The following is a 13,061-nucleotide window of genomic DNA, read 5'->3' as shown; positions in this document are numbered from 1 at the left end:
ACAGCCACCGTACTCTGAGTTCTAAGGAATTGTGGAGAACTCTCTTATACTATACGAAGCCTGCTTCACAGTTTAATTTGTAGTTCCTTGAAGTAAATGGTAACCATAAATGGTAACCATTTCCCAAGGTCACTATCTCATAATGCAAGGACTATTGGTTCTCACATGTGATGGAAATAACATTCTGTAGGAAGCAGTGTCATATGACAAACTTCAATAGCAGGTAGCCATAATGATCTTGTCTTAAGCTATATGAGACATTCATGCTTCTGTTTGTGTGTGTGCATGTTAAACACCGCAAGCATCTGAAAGAAACTGCAATCTTGAGGGGAGGAGATGAGGGGAACAGAACTGCTTCTTCTATGGCTCTTTTTCTGCTCAAGATCTCCCATCTGTTTTTCTCCCTGGGGTACTATCAGTGGATGCTGGTTCCCACATCCCTTTGCTATGCATCACTTATAGGTGCTCCACCCTTAAAAGTAATGCATCTGAATTGCTGCTGGAAGCCAAATTCCAGACTAGACAGAGCCTAATGTTTTCTATGCTCACAAAGGTTATATGTGTCAAACATGACATTGTTACAGAAGAGCAGGAAGTATGGTGAACTTGTTCATCCTGCTCCTGAACAGCCGGGTAATGTTTGAAACTGCTCTGAGGTAGCTATATTGAATGTATTTGTTGTAATATGTTACATGCCATTTACCCCAGGTCTTGAGGTTTAAGGTGGCTTATACATTCAAATGCTAAAAATATTATTGCAGTTGTTTTAATCCCCATTATATTTTCTGTATCACATTGAAAAATCTTGAGTGAGTTATCATTTGCTTTCTCTAAATTTCTCTTCTCATTCATAAATGTTTTCTTCTGGAATTTTGAAAATATTTCAGGTTATTTATTTCTATTTTGATTTTGATTTTTTAAAAAAAGTCATTAGAGCAGAATGAGGTCAGTTCCCTTAGTGGGAGGGCCATAGCTTTGCTCGCAGAAGGTCCTAGGTTCAATCTATGGCAGTTCTAGGTAGAGCTGGGATAGACTTCTGCTGAAACCCAGGACAGCCATTGCTAGTCAAGGACAACAATGCAGAGCTATATGGACCAGTGGTCTGATTCAGTATAAGACAGCTTCCTGTCCGTGTTTGAAATTATCCAGGTGCCAGGCGTAATTTGCACCTGGCTTTTAAGCACTTGTAAACAAGTGAAGATGCCTGTGCACCAGGATGGCACCAGAGATCTCTACCATCTGGAAGTGCATGGCTGAGGATCCTTGGATCTTGACTGTTTTCACACACTAAAACCCATCCTGTAGAATTCTATCAGTTATATTTTACAGTATAAGCACAATCAGAATGAATTTCAGGAACCAAAATGCTTTTTATGCGCAGCCTGAGCAGAAAAGAAAAAGAGGTCAGAATAGGCCAAGTATATGCAGATTGTCTCTGGATCAAGTGCCCTTTCTTTTTTAAGTTCTCAAAGCTCTTAACCTAGTTCAAGGTTGTCATCTGAACTAGCCAGATGTTTAACTGATCATCACAGTCAGTCCATTTGAAAAATAAGACTTTTGAGCCTTCTTGCCCCCAAATGGCAACTAGACATTCTGTTTTTGTGACCTGGCACCGAGTTTATATATCTGAGTTTCTAGCACTTCTTCCTGTGTTCTTATGTCATTGATTTTTTTATTTAGAATAATGTTTAACTGAAAAAGATGCAGCCATATTCCATTAAAAACAGACAGTTTTTAGCTGCGGATTGACAGTGTCTTAGCATAGTATGCGTATGCGAAGACTTGAAGAAGTTTTAATATTTTATAGCAGTGGATAACTAAAATCCCAAACCTGCTGTCTTGTTTCTATGGTAACAAATATTGAAGCATGTCTAGCCAACACTGATTTTCCTGCCTTAATTTTTGTGTTAATGATTTTCTAGAGCCTTCAAACTGTTGAATCCTTTAAAAACGAAATTATGAATTCCTTAACATCAATGCTCCAATATTAAATTCCATATTTTAACAGATTTAACAGAAATATTTCTTTGTTCAAGGGAAAGACTTAATAAGCAATGGGATGTGGAGACTCTTATTAGGCAATTGGATGAAATTCCTGGGAAGCATTTCGCGTCGACATTGTGTTTTGTATTGCAGAATTGGCATTGAGTGGGAAGGGTTGGATTTCAATTATTATAAAACAGAGTTGCCGTGGCAGGATTCTAGGAAGAATGTCAGAATCGTCTCTGAGATGGGATGTCCTCCAGATGCTGTTGGCTTGGATGTTTCATGCCTTAACTAAGGCTTAGCTGAAATTTGTGGCTTACCTCGAAGCTGCGGCCTGCCACTCAGCCACTGGTGAAGTTGCGAACCCAAATGTTTGAAGGCAATTCCCATTGCTGAATTCCACATCACGGGGCAGCTGCACTTCCCACTGTACTGTAACCTTTTGTCTGCCTTAGGCCTGCATTTTCTGTAGGGCTTTCTAGACAATTTAAAGCACACATACTCATGCACCTACGGTGCTTTTGTAGGGGTGTACATTGTCTTTGTGTACTTTGTGATTTGGAAGACGTTTTCACATTGTGAAATTGCATTTTGCCAATAACAAGGCATCTCAAGTAGAATAAGGAGCTTCTTAAAGCCCTTGGTTACTCTGTGGATTATTTCCCCCAGGGCATTTCAATTAAACAATGTGTTTGTTTTTCACGTGGGCCTGGCTCTTTCCCTATGCTGGTCTATTTCTTATCTTGTGTAAGTCAATGGAGATAACTCTCCTATCCCCTGCCCCGCCCCCTGGAAAAGAGGCTGTATTTTCAAAAAACTATGGTGCGGGCAGAAGCCCACCTCCTACCAGCTACCCTTGAGGTAGCAGAGTCTTGCTTGGAGGGTGATATTTCTCTCACTCCTAGGGTTCCATGTTCTTTCCCCCACCCAAATACCTTGCATCTGGTTACAATTTAATAGGCTCAATCCACTCTGGAGGTGTTCCTATGTCTGCAAATTTCATCTGCTTATGTGAAAAAGAACAACAACTAAAATAGATTCCCCATTATAGTGACTGCGAGGAAAACCAGAGCTTCCTTTAAATATGAATTGGAAAGACACAAAGTAGCTATGAAATGCACATACATTTTCCTTAATGTGATACTTATGTGAGCTCCTGTCCAAATCCAGCACTATAATATCCCACATAAAGCAGCTCGTGGCTACACTTAACATTCACCTGTTTTAATCAAGTAAAGCTAATATGCTACAGTGATGAAATGCGTTGCATGCTAATAATTAAATTACACACATTTAAGAAATATAGAAGATACTAATGTAATGGTAGGGTGTAGTTGGCTCAGAAATATGTAGCTTTGTGGGCAGTGGTAATTATACGTGCCACATGTTCATTACCATAATGGAATACTAAGATGAGGGAATTTCAGCCAGTGAAGTACTAAGTAATAAGTAAAAAGCGTCGGGAATGCAGAGGAAAAAAAGGGCATGTGAACGCAGGAAAAGGGAACTGTGCCACATCACCCATGATGTCATACACATCTCCAAATAGATGTGAGGCAAATTGTGTTTTTCACAGCAATTATAATGGCCAGCAAACTAGCTGCAGTGTGTATGTAATGTTATTTTGTAAAATATTGTGACCGGGCCCTGGAGAAAAATGTAAATTTCCGTACCAAAGACTTGAAGAACTTGGGAAAAAACCTGTGGATTCTGCATCAGGTATCAACAGCACAATGGCCGTTAACGTTAAAGTAGTTTTATTTTAGCAATATATTGAACAATTCAGGATCTGGCTTGCTGATAGGCAAAGAAGTCACAGCTTGTTTCTACCTAGGGTTGGGTTTCTTATCCTTCTGCCTTCCTGCCTTCTCTAAAAACATCTGGCTGCTATCCTGAATGCATTTGCAGCAATTGAGGACTGGGCTGGCTGATCAGAAGGTTGGCGGTTCGAATCCCTGCGACGGGGTGAGCCCTCGTTGCTCGATCTCTGCTCCTGCCAACCTAGCAGTTTGAAAGCACGTCAAAGTGCAAGTAGATAAATAGGTACCGCTCTGGCGGCAAGGTGAACGGCATTTCCGTGCGCTGCTCTGGTTCGCCAGAAGCGGCTTAGTCATGCTGGCCACATGACCCGGAAGCTGTCTGCAGGCAAACACCAGCTCCCTCGGCCAGTAAAGCGAGATGAGGTCCGCAACCCCAGAGTTGTCCGCGACTGGACCTAATGGTCAGGGGTCCCTTTACCTTTGTAGCTTCACTATTATCACCAGTTCCCTTGCCACTGGTAATTACTGAACATACTCCACCAAATCTGGCTATTGTGATTTCTTAACCCTTTTTTCACAACCCTCTTGGAGCAAAGATTGCAAAAACTTGTTTACTTTTCGACTCCAGGACCTCTCTCTCTCTCTCTCTCTCTCTCTCTCCCTCCCTCCCTCCCTCCCTCCCTCCCTCTCCCTCCGCCCCCACCCTCTTTTTACTTCATTGAAGTTGGTAACATCATTGGAGTTTCACCTCAGAGAAACTTGCCTTTTATATGGGAGTTAAGTCTATGGTTGGTATGAAAAAAGTCGCAGATTCAGTATTCAGCTGAAAAGATTTCTAGTACCACTACTAGTAGTGCTAGGAAAAACTTCTGAAAGTTGGAAAGATGCTGCCAATCGAAAGAGAAAAAGAGGAAGCATCTAAGGATGATGTGCAGAAAGAGAAATGAATCTCACAGATACCCAACATGTTTCAGCCAAAAATACAATAAAATAACACTATATAATTTCCCTCAACTCGTTTTCTGACTCCTTACAATTGTTATTATAATGCATTCTAAGTTTTAATTTTTTTAATGTGTGGTTGAGTCATTGTATAATAAATGTTAATATTATCATTTTAGATAAGCCATTGATGAAGGTATGTTTAGCCAAAATGATTTGGGCACATTTTAAAAAATAAAGAACACATCCCTTTGTTAGCATTTGTTCCAATCAGGAGAGATAGTACTGTTGTCTATCTCAGTGTAAAGCAACTTCATTATTTTCATTTCCAGCCCAGAATAAGAGTGGGACAGCTTCGGAACAGTGACTCTCATTCACTTCTTTTTAACTTGAAAGCGAACCACAATCACACAGATAATTGTCTAGCAAATAATTGTTTTTACGCCAGTTCATATCCCTATGTTCAAGTAAGGATGCCTGAGGAATTTGCATTCTTATTTCCAGTGTGAATTAATCTGATCTTTCCCACACTGATGTGTGGATTGGACCAGCCAATCCTTATTTAAATGGTGTTTCATGAATTTTTTAATCCAGATTTTAAGAAAAATGCAAATAAATGTGGAAACGGGATAGAACAGATTTGTGAATGAACACATGCAAGAATGGCATGGACTGGAACGATGGAAGAGTGGAGAATGAAATTAATGGACTATGCAGAACTTGATAAGCTAACAGGAAAGATCCAAAACCGGCGGGACCAGAAGTTCACCGAGGACTGGAGTAAATTTGTGGATTATTTGAAAAGCATATGCAGCGATGAAACAACGTTTGTGGGCTTACAAGAAGCTCTGTGAAGAAAAAATAATAGAAATATTGTAAAAAAGGGAAAAGAGGGAGGAGAGGTAAATAGTATAAGGCAATATAAAATTAGGAAATGCGTAAGAAATGCGTAAGATATGGATGTCTCATACACCCCAGGTAGTGTGGTTGCTGACCTTGAGCCAGACATCCTGAAGTCAAATGGGCCTTAGAAAGCACTGCAAATAACAAGGCCAGTGGAAGTGATGGTATTGCAGCTGAACTATTTAAAATTCTAAAAGATGATGCTGTTAAGGTGCTACACTCAATATACCAGCAAGTTTGGAAAACTCAGCAGTGGCCAGAGGATTGGAGAAGATCAGTCTACATCCCAATCCCAAAGAAAGGCAGTGCCAAAGAATGCTCCAACTACCGCACAATTGCACTCATTTCACACGCTAGCAAGGTTATACTTAAAATTCTACAAGGCAGGCTTAAGCAGTATGTGGACCGAGAACTCCCAGAAGTGCAAGCTGGATTTAGAAGAGGCAGAGGAACCAGAGACCAAATTGCAAACATGCGCTGGATTATGGAGAAAACTAGAGAGTTCCAGAAAGACATCTACTTCTGCTTCATTGACTATGCAAAAGCCTTTGACTGCGTCAACCACAGCAAACTATGGCAAGTTCTTAAAGTAATGGGAGTGCCTGATCACCTCATCTGTCTCCTGAGAAATCTCTATGTGGGACAAGAAGCTACAGTTAGAACTGGATATGGAACAACTGATTGTTTCAAAATTGGGAAAGGAGTACGACAAGGCTGTATATTGTCTCCCTGTTTATTTAACTTATATGCAGAATTCATCATGCGAAAGTCTGGGCTGGATGAATCCCAAACCGGAATTAAGATTGCCAGAAGAAATATCAACAACCTCAGATATGCAGATGACACAACCTTGATGACAGAAAGTGAGGAGGAATTAAAGAACCTTTTATTGAGGGTGAAAGAGGAGAGCGCAAAATATGGTCTGAAGCTCAACATCAAAAAAATGAAGATCATGGCCACTGGTCCCATCACCTCCTGGCAAATAGAAGGGGAAGAAATGGAGGCAGTAAGAGATTTTACTTTCTTGGGCTCCATGATCACTGCAGATGGTGACAGCAGTCACGAAATTAAAAGACGCCTGCTCCTTGGGAGAAAAGCAATGACAAACCTAGACAGCATCTTAAAAAGTAGAGACATCACCTTGCCAACAAAGGTCCGTATAGTAAAAGCTATGGTTTTCCCATTAGTGATGTATGGAAGTGAGAGCTGGACCATAAAGAAGGCTGATCGCCGAAGAATTGATGTTTTTGAATTATGGTGCTGGAGGAGACTCTTGAGAGTCCCATGGACTGCAAGAAGATCAAACGTATCCATTCTTAAGGAAATCAGCCCTGAGTGCTCACTGGAAGGACAGATCCTGAAGCTGAGGCTCCAATCCTTTGGCCACCTCATGAGAAGAGAAGACTCCCTGGAAAAGACCCTGATGTTGGGAAAGATGGAGGGCACAAGGAGAAGGGGACGACAGAGGATGAGATGGTTGGATGGTGTTCTTGAAGCTACCAGCATGAGTTTGATCAAACTGCGGGAGGCAGTGGAGAACAGAAGTGCCTGGCGTGCTCTGGTCCATGGGGTCACGAAGAGTCGTACACGACTAAAAGACTAAACAACAAGAAATGACTAATACGGAGGATTATCAGAAGAGCTGAGGGAAGTCCATAACGAATGTAATTTGTGAGAAAGTATGTGTTGTGTTCTTTATAATTTTGTATAGTAAAAGTAATAAAAAAATTAATAATAATAATAATAATAAAGAATGGCATGGACTGGGCCTTTCCTTCCCTACCTGCAAGTATAACCATTTTAGCGGCTGTAGATTTCCTTCTGGATCCACCATGTAACTCTGGGAGATGAATTTTGCCCTAAGCATTTTATTTTAAGGAGAAGCGTTGCATCTCTAGAGCATTTTATTTTCTACAGTAGCTACCGTCTTTTCCTTTTCTCTCCCCCACTCTGAAGACTCAAGAACAACAAAAGGCTTTTCTTATTGCAGTGTTTAGAGGTCTAGTAACAAAGGTTGTTGAGGTTCTTTTCTTCTGTATTTTTACGCTTCATATAATTTTAAATTAATAGGTCCACCCTTCATCTTGAGAACTCTTTTCAGCAGATATTTCCTAGTTTTTCCCATGACGTTTCGGCCTATTTCTTCAGATGACTGTGTGGTGTAAAAGAGGTTATTGTTTGCTGCCTGAGAACAAGTATGTGCAAGTATGTTAGTCTGGTTGGTACAGGATTTCAAGACTGGGTGGTATTTGACTCAGGGGCAGAGTTTGGACATGTGGATTCATTTTAACCCCAGGGACTTCTTTTTGTCACTATGCTGCATATTTCCTGGGTCTATAGAATCAAAGGTGCATTGGCTTGGAAGCTTGTTTGCTTGTATTAATATTTGATACAGGAAAAATAAGTAATTTGTGTCCCTCCCTGCCATGTGGGCTCATGGTGGTAACAACATATGATTCTACGATGGCCCTAAATACCGCTCTCAGAGGCCCTCTTCACTCTCTAACGCTGGCCATGTTGTGCGATCATTTTCCAAAGCAACTATTCTATTCCAAACTTAAAAATGGAAAGCGTAATGCTGGTGGTCAACAAAAGAGGTTTAAAGACTGTCTCAAGGCAAATCTAAAAAAATGTAGTATAAACACTGACAACTGGGAAACACTGGCCTGCGAGCGCTCCAGTTGGAGAACATCCTTTACCAAAGGTGTCATGGGCTTTGAAGACACTCAAACTCAGGACACAAGGGAGAAACGTGCTAAGAGGAAGGCACACTTGGCAAATCCACACCATGATCAACTCCTGCCCAGAAACCAATGTCCCCACTATGGAAGGACGTGTGGATCCAGAATTGGCCTCCACAATCACTTATGGACTCATTGTTAAAACTGTGTTTATGGAAGACAGTCTTACTCGGCTACGAGTGATTGCCAAAGAAGAAGACTATTGAGGTACATCAGGGCTCTTTCCGTAAGTCCTTTCCACTTCCGCTCTTGACGCCTTCAAACAGACCTTGAAAACATTGATATTGGCATCCTTTATGTTTAGCTGATCCTAGTTATTGTTGTTGTTTGTTGCATCATATTGTTTGCTATCTGGGGAACCTCCAGCCTATGGGCCAAATTTGGCCTACCAGGGATTAAATTAACCCAGTTAGGCCATTCCCCCAAATTCATGTCTACTTGCTCTGCATCTGACATATGTGGGGCATATAGACATGTGCTAACAGTGCGCAAATGAAGTTTGCTCCTGACAGTCCATTGGCAAGGGAAAGCAGGTTTTGTCTCTACATCAATTGATGGGAGGTAAAACTGAAGCTTTGGACTCTTTGCAAATACTCCATGGTGCTTTGAAGTCCTGCCTTTGGAACTTCAAAGTGTCATTTGGCCCATGAGGCTAGGATCTGATAAGGATTTGGCCTGTACCACAAAAAAGAAGGTTCCCCACCTCTGTTGGAAGTCAGTGTGTTACATACATTTTCCCTTCAGGATTTCCTGATATATAAAATGCATGTGCTATAGTGTTTTTGTCTGGCAATTCATCTTTTTTGTATTAGCATTGTTTTAGCTTGGAGAGCCCCAAGGATTGCTGGGCTATAATATCCACAATCCTTGACTGTTGGCTGGTCAACAGACTGTTGGCTGGCTGTGCAGTCAAAAAACATCTGGAGGGCCAAATAACCCCCATCCAGTGTTAGTGAATGATATTTTAGCCCTTACAGACTAATTAAAATATGTCCACTGCAGCTCTACCTGATTATAGAGTGCTAGTGTTTTGCCTGCAATTTTCGTTTGGACGAATGAGTGAAAAATAGATGCATTCTGTACTATAATATTGGGTATATCTTTAGGTTTTGTACATAATGCTAGGTATATATGATCTTTAATGGATAAGTCTTTACTGTATTCCTCCCATTATTAAGACAGTGTCATACATCTTTCTTACTGCTAGGTAATATCAGCTTCATTGTAGAGGCTGATCACCGGTGAAAGAACTAGGTTGTACAGCATGCTCTTCAGCTTCAGATAACCATTAGAGGAATATAGTATACCTCAGGAATATAGATGTGGGCCACCACTGCCTGATCAGAAGATACTGCTGAGGAATGATTTTGTGGTACAGTAATTTGGAAACCCAATACACCTTTTAGTGGGAAGTTAAAATTCCTGGAGTGCAAACATGCTGCAAACACCATAGTAAAGTTTTCTTGTATCATGTATTAAAAGAGTTTAGTGCAGGACATAAGAGTAGACATTGTCAGGTTTTGGAATACAACTCCCATGAATGTGACCAATGGTCAGGAATGGTGGGAGTCATAGTCTAACATTTTGAGGACACCACACATTGACTGCCCTTGGTTTAGTGCAGGCATGGCCAAACTTGACCCTCCAGCTGTTTTGGGACTACAACTCCCATCATCCCTAGCTAACAGGACCCAGTCATCAGGGATGATGGGAATTGTAGTCCCAAAACAGCTGGAGGGCCAGGTTTGGACATGCCTAGTTTAGTGTGTAGGCATTTGAATAGAAATGATATGACTAAACCCATCTTGGTGCCCAAGAAACTAGTATCAGTGGGAGGGAGGTACTTCTGAGACACTCAACTAGGATCTAGATGGGAAAAAAGTGGGGCTGCTGTTTCCTTGGCTGACAGCTGTAATGCTACCGCTACAGCCACGCATCAGTCACCACCCCTTATGAATTGTGCTTGCTGCCCATCCGAAAATCATTTCCATGCACAAGAAATTGACTTAATAAGCTTGAATATTTGAACATGTGGTATTGAGTCCAAGGGTATTTTTACTTGAATACTGTGTGCACGGCTGACTACATTTCAAGCTTTTAAGAGTAGCAAGTACAAAATTTGCTGAGCATTCCAATTTGCTTTCATCAGCGAATGTTTGGTTGCGATTGAAATTATACCAGGCTAACAAAAGGGATAGTCATTGTTCCTCCTAAAGTAGCCATCACACAGAGCTATACTGCTTGGAGAAGTGAACATTTCTACAATAGGCAAAGTGTACCTTCAAAACACACAAGCAATCCTTCTGACCCATCTGATTTTATTTGATTGGGATGTTTGTGTGTGTTCGGTTGCTGTTTAATTATTACACCCTCAGTCCAGCTTTGAAGTTGTCAGAATGTAGTGAAGCTCACTTCTGTCAGGGTTTTGTTTGTTTTTGTTTTTGTTTTGTTTTTAAACTCATTTCCAAGAAAGCAGTGTGTGTACAGAGGGCGCCACGGCAATGCCTGGATCGGTTGAGACGGCACCCTATTTTTAACATGCTGTATCAAGTGTCAGTGCTGCCAGGTTTAAATCCGTGTGTGTGTGTGTGTGTGTGTGTGTGTGTGTGTGTGTGTGGTGTATGTATGCACTTGCTCCCTCCGAGATCTCTTGTACAAACAGGAATGCCTCTCTATGCCTTGTTTACAGTACAGCAGTGCATTCTTGAATAATTATAGTAAAAAGACCTTGGCGGGATACTCTGTGAGCTAAAGTTTACTTTCAGACTGGTGAATGAGAGAAAATCTTTGCTGGGAAGGGTTTTTTTTTAAGGAAGTTGTGAGTGTGTGTGTGTGTGTGTGTGTGTGTGTGTGTGTTTTATAAAGCAGACATAGAAAGAAACATGCGGCTCTGGAGGGAAATACTCCGTGCTTTACAGTTGCTTGTGTGGATGGGAACCAGATGGTAAGCTGGGATACCCGCTCAGATATCTGAGGAGCCAAACATATGGTTAATAGTTAGGAGAAATAGCTTTCAGAGCCAGGGCTTTGCTGACTGCTTCACGTTACAGATTGCTCCAGTGTGTCATTACATTGCCAAGCTAAGTGCTTAATACCCACTGTGGGCTCTGGGCACGCACTTGCACAAACGACTTTCAGCTCTTTACTGGCACAAAGTAAGAAACTGATGTCATGTATGCAGCTTCAGAAATGCCACTTTCCTCCTCCCTGCTCTGCCGCGGCGAAGCTGTAGAGTGCTTCCTCCTCTCTGTCTCCCTTCCTTTCTCTTTCTCTTTTTTACAAGCTGAGTCCCAACGCCAATCAGTTTTCTTGTTGTTCTGCGTGTGCTTGTGCATTTTTCTGTGCTCCATATATTACCAGTATGTCATATTTTTAAATAACCGGAAGCTTAGCCTGGATTGCAGCGTTGCCCTTACTTGCCCACCATTTGAAGTTCCTGTTTTGGAAGCTTTTGGGGGGTAAAACCATGGCCCCATGTTATCTAAGGAACTGCTGAGCTCATTCATCTGCTTTTCATGGCCCGCTTCCTTTTATTTTTAGCCAAATCCGTCAGGCCTGACAGGCGGGTAATTTGAGCCAGAGAAAGGGCAAAGCTCCAGGTCTCTTCCACAAAGCAATTCTTCCCTCCCTCCCTCCTGGGAAGGCTCCAAACTTGGCCTGCTTGAGGCAGATGGATTTGTTGAGTCATGTGAGATCATTTACACAAAAACACAGCTAGGCAGTGAAGGGGGGGGGGAGGTGGAAAAGAAGTGTGGGGGAGTGGGAAGAGGGGGGTTAACCGAGGAGGAGATGTGGGTGGGTGGGAGAGTGTGCATTGCTGTTGACTCTGCTGGCGAGTGTAGGAAATCTTCAGTGAAGCAGCTAGACAGTGGAATGCAGCAGATTTATTCTTGTATAAGGTAATGTCTAGTTTACAGTATAGGGTGGAGACACACGGCAAAGGGATTCGCTTAAAATTAAAGCCACAACGCGTCCGTCCAAGTGGAGCGGGGAGGCTGTTCCCTTCGACTAGTGGGTCACAGTAGCAGTCCAACCACTTGACAGGATTGCGTATTTTGAAGCAGAGAATGCCTCTCGCAGTTCGGAAAACCCTGCCTGTGTGATGCAATAGGGAGTTTGCTTTGTCTTGACTCCAGCATGACTGTGGCGTGGGGGATGGGGGTGGTGGTGGAGCTGGAATGCAACCTGAGCAACATGGGCAGGTCCTTCCAGAAATTATTTAGCAAGACAGCTAAGGGAGGGGAAACCAGTCAGCATTTCAGTACACTGAATCTGCATAGAGCAGCAGTCATGGCAGGACGGAGAGCCGGGGGTGGGGGGTGGGTGTTCCCCCGCACACCACCCCACTCCTGAAAAATAGATAGGTGGTTTTGGTGGTGGTCTTCATGACTGAGCGTATCTACATTTACGTTCCAAATGGTGGGTTTGCAAAACTGATTTGAAAGGTTTAGTGGTGGGTGGAGGGGGGGGAGTGAGAATGCCATTGTAATAAAGCAGACTTTGAAGTACAATTTCAAATTTGATCAGAACACTTTATTTTAATGTTTCATATGAGGTAGGTATGAGGAAAATTGGGGATTTTAAAATTATGTGGATCTGCCAGATTCTGTAGCTGGAATAGAAGCAAAATATGCAAACTGGGTGGTGTACAATATGCAAGAAGAGTGGTGGTGTTTTTTTAAGTGCTAATATATTTAAACTAGGAATATTTAAATTTGGTTTTATTGGG

The 13,061-nt window shown here is 41.9% G+C and overlaps 1 protein-coding gene across 7 annotated transcripts in view; it reads left to right on the top strand.

The window, feature by feature from the left end:
• Nucleotides 1-13,061, top strand: part of BACH2 (BTB domain and CNC homolog 2) — a 236,990-nt gene that overhangs the window by 104,775 nt on the left and 119,154 nt on the right. The window contains exon 1 of one of the 7 annotated variants that reach the window (XM_083730223.1): nt 12,111-12,231. The exons of the other annotated variants lie outside the window; for them this stretch is intronic. The gene's annotated coding sequence lies outside the window, so the exon portion shown is untranslated. Of the gene's footprint in view, nt 1-12,110; nt 12,232-13,061 lie in introns of those variants that run through there. 7 annotated transcript variants of the gene reach the window in all.

The sequence above is a fragment of the Podarcis gaigeae genome (genome assembly GCF_964106915.1).
Source record: "Podarcis gaigeae genome assembly, chromosome: 3".
NCBI lineage: Eukaryota > Metazoa > Chordata > Lepidosauria > Squamata > Lacertidae > Podarcis > Podarcis gaigeae.
This window is presented reverse-complemented; position numbering and strand designations above follow the sequence as displayed.